The 9,228-nt window shown below is 51.7% G+C and overlaps 1 protein-coding gene across 5 annotated transcripts in view; it reads right to left on the bottom strand.

Annotated features, from left to right (window-relative positions):
- The window catches only part of LOC105512068 (chromosome unknown open reading frame, human C11orf24), an 11,784-nt gene extending 3,603 nt beyond the window's left edge, over positions 1-8,181 (bottom strand). For 2 of the 5 annotated variants that reach the window (XM_011942323.1, XM_011942327.1), the window contains exons 1-2: positions 8,039-8,181; positions 4,246-4,443 (exon numbers count right to left, since the gene is read on the bottom strand). The gene's annotated coding sequence lies outside the window, so the exon portion shown is untranslated. Of the gene's footprint in view, positions 1-4,245; positions 4,471-7,827 lie in introns of all 5 variants that reach the window. The other 3 variants (XM_011942325.1, XM_011942326.1, XM_011942324.1) reach the window with 3 other exon arrangements.
- Positions 8,182-9,228: the final 1,047 nt, after the last annotated feature.

The following is a 9,228-nucleotide window of genomic DNA, read 5'->3' as shown; positions in this document are numbered from 1 at the left end:
CCACCCACCCACCCATCCATTCATCCATCCACCCACTATATCCTATCCATCTACTCATCTGTCCGTCCATCCACCTACCCACCCACCCATCCATACACCCACTATTCTATCCATCTACTCAGCTGTCCATAAGTCAGTCTATCCATCCAAACATCCATCCATCCATCCATCCACCCACCCATCCAGCCAGCCATCCAGTATTCTATCCATCTACTCATTTGTCCATTCATATGTTCATCCATCCATCCACCCACCCACTCATCCACCCACCCACTATATCCTATCTACTCATCTGTCCATCCATCCACCCACCCATCCATCCATCCACTCACTATCCATCTACTCATTTGTCCATCTATAAGTCCATCCATCCATCCACTCACTATTCTATCCATCTACTCATCTGTCCACCCATAAGTCTCTCCAACCATCCATCCATCCACCCACCCACTCATCCATCCCCCCACTATTCTATTCATCTACTCATCTGTCCATCCATAAGTTCATTCATCCATCCATCCATCTACCCACCAACCCATCCATCTATTATTCTATTCATCTATTCATCCATCTATCCATCCACCCATCCACCCATGCATCCACCCATCCATCTAGCCACCCATTCATCTAACCACCCATCCATCCACCCACCCATCCATTCACCCACTATTCTATCCATTTACTCATCTGTCCATCCATAAGTCCATCCATCCACCCACTCATCCATCCATCCATTCATGCACCCACTATTCTATCCATCTACTCATCGGTCCATCCATAAGTTCATTTATCCATCCATCCATCATCCATCCATCCATCCACCCACCTACCCATCCATCTATCTATCCACTGTTCTATTCATCTACTCATCTGTCCATCTGTCCATCCATCCATCTATCTATCCATCCACTTTTCCATCCATCTACTCATCTGTCCATCTACCCACCCATGCACCCATCCACCCACCCACCCATCCTTTCATCCAATATTTACTGAGTGCTTACTCATGTGCCAGGCAGTACACTTAGGACAAAAAGGTGAAAAACACAAAACCTCTTCAGGGACCTACAGTCCATGGGAGACACAGAAAAGAGGTCATTGCAGGCTGGCACAAGCAGGGTGTGACTCAGTGCTGGGAAGCAGGGAGGAGACAGCATGTGGGCAGGCCTTGAAGAGTGAGGTAGGCTGTTCCTCTGCGCAGAAGCCCCAAGGATGGCTGGGCCCCAGAGGACACAGTTCAGCCAGTGGTGGTGTGGTCAAGGAAGGTTTCCTGGGAAAGCAACGCCTGGGCCACATTCTGAAAGCTGGGTGGGGGTGGGCAGGCAGGTGGAGAGGGAGCAGCAGATGACAACAGCAGGGTCAGAGGCAAGGGAGAGCGTGGTGAGATGGGGATTAGTCTGGAGAGTGTGAGGAGGCCCCAGGAGCCACGTGGCAGTTTAGATTTCACAGTAGGAAATGGGAGTCCCTGCAGGGCCTTAGACAAGAACAGGAAGGTGCTTTTAGCAAGAGGGGAGGCAGGGGCAGCCAGTGAGGGGCAGCAATCCAGGCACCTGACACAGAGGCTGTCTCTCAATGAATGAAAGTATGAGTGAATGAGTGACTTCCCCACTTCAGAGACTGCAGTGGTCCCCACAGCCGGCCCAAGTCTCTGTAAAGCAAAGACCTCTCCTTCATTCTAATGCTCCACAGAAGTGATGTGGAAGCCTTAGCACATTTTTATTTTTTTGAGATGGGTCTTGCTCTGCTGCCCAGGCTGGAGTGCAGTGGCACGATCGTACCTCACTACAGTTTTGACCTCCCAGGCTCAAATGATCCTGCTGCCTCAGCTGGAGTCACAGGTGCACGCCACCACACCTGGCTATTTTTTTTTTTTTTTTGTGGAGAGAGGGTTCTCGCTATGTTGCCCAGGGTGGTCTCCAGCTCCTCAGCTGAAGCAATCTTCCTGCCTTGGCTTCCAAAGTGTTGGGATTACAGGCATGAGCTACTGTGCCCGGCCCTTAACGTATTATAAAAAAGTTACTTGGTTTGGTTGATTTGTTTTGTTAGATAAAATAATGAAAACAGTCACAAGGAAACCAGCACTTAGCAGCTCATAGCAAAGTGGGGCCCCAGCTGCATAGCTGTATGCGGACTGGGGCTTGGGGGTGCTGGGTGAGCTGCCCATTGGTCACTGAGGGACGAAGGGGCCACTGACTGCATGACTGGCAGGAGCAGCCTTTTAGCTCTTTCAGCATTCACTGTCGTTCCCTTGAGGAAGCCACTGCAATAGGGGCAACAGACCATGCAAGGGGACTGGGAGACCAGCAGGACACACAGAGGCCAACAGCACTGCCTGCGTTCCAACCCCAGCTCCCAAGCTCACTAACCAAGTGATATGTGCAGCCACAGGACCTCTGAGCCTCGGTGAGCTGCACGGGAGTGACATGGGATGACGCGGACAAGGACCCAGCAGGGTACCTGGCTTAGCCAGCAGCCCACCCAAGAAGCACTTCCAGCTACGCAAAAGCAGCCACTGTGCAACAAGAAGCCCCTGGGTGGCTTTCTGCCTCCTGTAATCCACATGGACGGCTGTCAAGTTGCCCCGGGGCTGGAAAAAGCCCTTAGAGCACACACCCTTCTAGAAGGCTGGCGTATTCCAGGAGACTTCCGGTCTCTTTCCGAGAGTCACTCACTTTTCCCTAGCTTCAAATGGTGCTTTCTCTTCAAAATGGTCTGTAAGGGCTCCTGATGTGTTCGGGGTTTAGAAAAATTACTTGGCCTTACAAACCACAGATCCAGAGTGCAAAAAGCATTCTTTGTTCTGACAGAAAAAAAGTGTGGCGGCGGGGGATGGGGAGGGAAGAAACTAACCAGTATCACGCCGGGCAGAACTGAAACTGGAAGGTTGCGGGCACAAAGAACTCACAATCTTCCATGGGCCAAGGCTGTGCAGCTGGGCTTTTGATAAATATGAGTATTTAAACGGCTCTCTCTCGGGTCAGTAACATCTACCGAATGCCTTTAAAATGCTACCACCCCGGGCTCCAGATGTTTCCCAGGCCTGAGCCCAGGATTTGAAGTCCTCTGGGTGAGTTAAAGGCGAGATGATGTGGCAGGGGCTTCTTATGGGTGAAGAGGGTCTCGGCTCCTGAATGTAGCCCAGCCCCAGGTCTTCTGTTGCCCCCTCACTACAAATCTCTAGGGCAGGGGTCAGCACACTTTCCCTATAGAAGACAGGACAGCAAATATTTGGGACTCTGGGCCATTCGGTCTGTGTCTTAGCTACTCAATTCTGCTGTTCCGGTACAGAGGGAGCCCTGGAATAGATGTGAATGGTGGGCACGGTTGTGTCCCAATAAAACTTTATACAAACAGGCAGCAGGTGGGATTCAGCCCCAGTTTGCTAGCCCCTGCCTTGGCACTTCAGCCAGCTTCAGGGACTGTGCTCCAGCTATAGCAGAGAGGATCAGACTCAATGTACTGAATGAACCTCCTCCTCCTTGTCCAGTTCCTTGCCTTGGAACAGACAAGGACCTTCTCCTTCCTGGGAGGGGACAGCCTCTCATCATCATCTGCTAAGAGGCGCCCTCCAGCACCCTGCATCAGTGAGACACAGCCTCCCTGCAGCACAGAGGAGGCTTCTGTGAGTGCCCACAGCATCACCAAGGTCAGGGAGAACCTCTTGAGGTAACTTGCATTTCTATCACAAAGCCGAAGAGGGTTGCAGAGGATCGCGTGATCCCCATCCTGTCCATGGGCCACCACCCCAGTCCACTCAGAAGACAAGGCCTCCCTGTCAGGAGCAATGACTCATGCATGTAATCCCAGCACCTTGAGAGGCTGAGGCAGGTGGGTGGATTGAGCTCACGAGTTAGAGACCGCCTGGGCAACATGGTGAAACCCCATCTCTACAAAAAATTCAGACATTGGCCAGGCATGGTGGCGTGCATCTGTAGTCCCAGTTACTCCAGAGTCTAAGGTGGGAGGATGGCTTGAACCTGGGAGGCAGAGGTTGCAGTAAGCCAAGATTGCACCACTGTTCTCCAGCCTGGAACACAGAACCAAAACCTTGTCTCAAAAAAGAAAAAAAAAAGGAGGCAGGGCTTGTGACAGTTAAGGGCCACAGACTGGGCCTTCCTTGGTTACTATAAGGCTTGGCTGTCTTTCCTTTTCCCTTGACCCTCTGGTGACCCTGCAAAGCTCCCTCTGGGCTCACTGTCCCATCACCCAACAGGCAGGCCCAGCCTGCAGGGCCAGGACACTCACCAGAGGCTGCTGCTAAGGGTATGCCCCCAGCCTGGGCCATCTTCCTCCTTGGAGAGCTGCGGGCTTGGCACTGTGTCGCTGGGTGAGGTCTGGCTTTGCAGGGGGTGAAAGCCACGTGGTGGGGCACTCCCAGGCCATGCCATCCTTTGTGGCACATGTGAGACGAAGGCAGACTCTCCACTCTGGTAACAGACGCATCTAGAGTTTGAAAGAAAGTCCACATTCCTTAGGAAAAGCATGAGGGAAAATTCCAGTGAGGAGGGAGGCACAGAAAGAGCAGCATTCAACAGATCATTCATTCCACTGGGACAACGACAACATGGATCAAAGCTTTCAATTCAAAACCTCCGATGCGGGCCGGGCGCGGTGGCTCACGCCTGCAATCCCAGCACTTTGGGAGGCCGAGGCAGGTGGATCACGAGGTCAGCAGTTTCAGACCAGCCTGATCAATATGGTGAAACCCCATCTCCACTAAAAATACAAAAAAATTAGCTGGGCGTGGTGGCGGGCACCTGTAATCCCAGCGACTTGGGAGGCTGAGGCAGGAGAATCACTTGAAACCAGAAGGCAGAGGTTGCAGTGAGCCGAGATTGCACCACTGCCCTCTAGCCTGGGCAATAAGAGCAAAACTCCGTCTCAAAAAAAAAAAAAACTTCCGATGCAGCAACTTCTACTGCAGTTTCTTCTACGGAAGCACTAGACAGATGTCCAAAGATGATCTACAAAGAGATTTCTCACAACATTATTTAGAAAGAGTAAAAAAGTGGAATAGTTCTGTCAAGTATGGCCCCATTCATATATAAAATACTATGGCAACTGTTAAAAATACACAACTCTCTACTTATTGACGTGCGAAGATATATAGCACGCATCAATAAACGAACAAGGCAGGTTACACAGCAGCGTGTGGACCATGATCCTATTTTTGTTAAAAAAGACACTTACTCAAGGGTCTGGAAAGATTTGCACTAGAATGTTAATGATTATCCCTGGAGAATGGATTCACCTGTGATTTTCATTCTCTATTTCATTTCTTTCTTTCTTTCTTTTTTTTTTAACAAGCATGTATCACTTTTGGAAAACATTTCTGAAAACCTCCAAGGAAAGAAACCAGCGTATTTTCTTCAAGTCCTTCAAGCTGCTAAGCAGAAAGGCAGAGTTACCCACCTGATACAGTTTCACACACTGATTTCCATAATTTAGAGCGACTACATGATCTATGTACCAGGAGGGACATTTTCCTAGGAGCTAACCAAAACTTTAGAGGAATCCAGGAGTACAGCCATAATGCAAAGATGTTAACCAGCACAAATGATTTTCTCATTGATGAATATTTAACGCGAACTCAGGAGATTACAGAAACAGCTCATCACCTCTTATCACGGGCAGGTTATCAGTAGGTGGTGATATCAAGGACCACCGTGGGCCTGCTCCCAATACAGATGCCCATGTGTGCACGCACAGCCACACACATATGCACTTAATCACACACACTTGTGTGTGCACAGCTGCACGTGTGTCCATCTGCATATGTACACATGCCACCACACGTGTGCACTCACACATGCACACACATTCATGCAAAAACACACACACAAAGGTGATAGCACACACGGAGCATGTCCACGAGGCTACCTCAGGACACTCCACGGGTTTCTCAGGAAACTTCTGCTGGATACCATCACCACTTATTCCCTCCCAGCCGGTGGGGCTGGTGGTCACTTCCACAGAAACAGGAACTGGCCACTGTGTAGTCAAGAACGGGCCTTCGCTGTCCTGTGACTTCATCCCTCTGCTATGGTCCTGCCTCCACTTTCCAACAGAATATTCTAAACGTCAAGATCCCATGCAGGGACCTGCGGTCATCTTTATAAGTTGACTCATGATGGACAAGCCATTAACAACATTTAAAATAACTGTTTCCCCTGCAAGGGCTTCAAGCCAAAATTAGGGTGTGGGTCTCGGGACCCCACCCAGTTATTCTCATTATTATCTGGTACAAGGAGACTGGGTAGATCAGGGTCTCAGACCATAACAGATGGGGAAAAAGAGACCCCGGGGCAGGAGGGGAATGAGCAAGAGAGAATTAAGTTTGTATTAAGTTGGAGACCAGGACGGATAGAAAGACGGAAGGTTAGGCTGGCACTGGGAGTTCCCTTCTTCAGGGGTCAGCTCCCCATAGGATCTGCAAGGAAGGTGCAACAGGATACCCCTTAAGCCAGGTGATATTCCATGAGAAAGGCACCCCCAGACTGTGCCCCTGGGCGTCAACCTCCCTATCCTTTTCTGGTGCGTGACCTTGAGATGGGCCTCCCAATGCATCTTGTCTGAATTCTTGTGTTCTCAACCTTGGCTTGTTACATGTAGGGCACTTAATGCAAGTTACACAAAACTGGACTCCAGGCACGGTGCTGCATGCCTGTAATCCCAGACACTCAGGAGGCTGAGGTGGGAGGATTGTAAGCCCAGAAGTTTGAGTTCAGCCTGGACGACATAGTGAGACCCCATCTCTTTAAAAAAAAAAAGGAAATAAATAACTGAATTCTTTTTTTCTGGCATAGAGATGTTCCAAAGACCCAACACAAGTAATGCTGAAGCTTGGTAAAGGACTACAGCTGTTACCCCTACATTCTATCAGGCTATTAAGACACACTCAGCAGCAACATGGCCAGGTCCTCACACCAAGTTAGGCAAGTTGCAGATACCAAGGAGTAGGAACTGCAAAAACAAATACAGGGCAAACTGCAGGTACCTAATCCTGACACGTCACCTGGCTGAACTTTGGTTGCAGAAGCCCAAGGAACACAGACTTATAGCTTTGTGTATATAGACATTGTCCTGTAGTCCAAAGGATGTGACTCTGTGGCAGACGGAAACCTGGAACATTGGATATTTATTACATTACATTAAATACATTGCTTGCTTCCAGGTTTCTGGAAGTTTTGGTATCACAGCTAAATGCTAGGGCCTAGTTTTTGCTAAGAACGTGGGTATCTCTGACATTCCTTTGTCCATTAGGCAGATCCACTGTATAAATGGAAAAATTTGTATTTTAAATCTTTTCCTTGCTGATTTTATTGAACTGTTAGAGATTTTCCTGGGGCGAGGGATAACTGCAAGTTGTTAAAGTCAGATTTCTAAGCACGATGATTATTTCTGGTGGCAAACCATGCATGTGGAGGCCGATTCCTCCTATCAGCCTAACGATTAAGTCAACATGCTAAGCAGTCACACGGGGGCTACTAAGTGACTCGCACGGGGGAAGCAGGCAGGGAGACAGATGGGCAGGGGAGGGAAGCTGGGGGATGCACAACCTCCACCCAGGTAGAGAGAGCGTCTGGGGGATAGGTCTGGGTCACTCAACTCTAAGAGCAACACTTCTTGGGGTTCAGTCCCGTCCTGGGCTTGCCAGGGAAAGACCCCAGGGCAATTCGCCCCCTCTACGAGAGTGTCCCCATTCTGCTCCCAAAATGGGACAAGCGGGCCTCTTCTCCAGTCTGGAACCCCCTTCAGCCCTCCTCCCTCTCCTCCTGCCTCCTGGGCCCCCAGCCATGCTCGGCCCCCAGTTGACTCCTTCGGTACCCGCACTGCTCAGCGTCTTGCACTCTGTGCGTGCCCCATCCGCAGCTCCTCCTGTCCCGTTCCTCCTGCCTCTCTCAGCCCCACTCACTCTCCCCCTGCACCTCGTGCCACCATCCAACCCTCCTCCTGCCCCCCCACCTCTGTCTCTCAGTCCCAAGCCGGTCAGGGAGCCCTGACAGCAGCTCCCCGGATGGCAGTGCGAGCCCCTTACCCGGGCGCAGCAGGCCCGCGGCGGCCCGGCGGCCCTACGACGGTAGGAAGGAGCCCGCGGCCCGGCGCGTGGACGTGGCCGGCAGCGCAACCTAGGCAGCTCCGGGCAGCGCGCCCTGCTTGGGCCCCGCCCAAACGCCGGAAGTGACGTCATGGAGGGCGTGGTCGGGGCGTGGGACGGCTGCGACGGGGTCTGTGGCGACCAGAGGCGAGCCGGAAGTAGGGGGGTTGTCTGCTCTCAGGCGCCGCCTCCCCGGGGCTGGCTTGGGCCACGTCTAGCGCGCTGCCAGAAGGAGCTATTTTGAGCAGGTCTGTGGCGGAAGTGGGTGTTCCCGGGGCTCGGCTGCCCAGCTGTGCCCGCTGCCGTCTTGGGGTCCCAGGGTGCCCGGGTTGGGCTGGGTGAGCTCAGAAGCACCTTGTCGGCGGCCCAGCCTGAAGAGGCGACCTCGAAACGCCTCGTGAGACCTTTCACGGGCACACGCCCTTCGCGTTCCTCCGCTTACTCCCACGTTTCTTCAGCCTCTGGCGGGGCGCTGGGGTGCCCGGTAGTTAGAGTGGGGGTGGCAGCGAGCCTTTCTGTGCACCCACAGCGTGCCACGCCCGTTCTAAGCACTTTGCCTACAGGGCCAGTGGCTTAACTCTGCAGTAGCACGGTGAAGAACTTCGCCCCATTTTGCAGACGTGGAAACAGGCTCATCAAGTGCTCTGTAATTGTAAAACCTGGGATAACAAAGGAGCAAAACGCAGTGTAGAGGCAAGTGTGTGGGACTTGACTTTGGTTAGAAATAGGCTTTGCAGGCCGGGCTTGGTGGCTCTTGCCTGTAATCCTAGCACTTTGGGAGGCCGAGACGGGCGGATTACCTGAGCTCAGGAGTTCGAGACTAGCCTGGGCAACATGATGAAACCCCGTGTCTACCAAAATACAAAAAATTAGCCGGGCGTGGCGGCGTACGCCGATAGCCCCAGCTACTCGGGAGGCCGAGGCAGGATAATTGCTTGAATCCGGAGGGAAGTGGAGGTTTCAGATCAAGAAGGAAGGAAGGAAAAAGAAATAGACTTTGCAAGTTAGTAGTTCTGTGACTCAATTCCAGTGTGTGTAAGACCCTCAGGCATTCCTCCGATCCAAACCAAAACCTGTCTGCAAAGGATGATTTCACAGGAGCAAACCAAGACTTATTTCCAGTTTTATAA

Source organism: Colobus angolensis, unplaced genomic scaffold, assembly GCF_000951035.1.
Source record: "Colobus angolensis palliatus isolate OR3802 unplaced genomic scaffold, Cang.pa_1.0 Scaffold21, whole genome shotgun sequence".
Classification (NCBI taxonomy): domain Eukaryota; kingdom Metazoa; phylum Chordata; class Mammalia; order Primates; family Cercopithecidae; genus Colobus; species Colobus angolensis.
The sequence above is the reverse complement of the archived record's forward strand: the minus strand, read 5'-3'. Positions and strand labels throughout refer to the sequence as shown.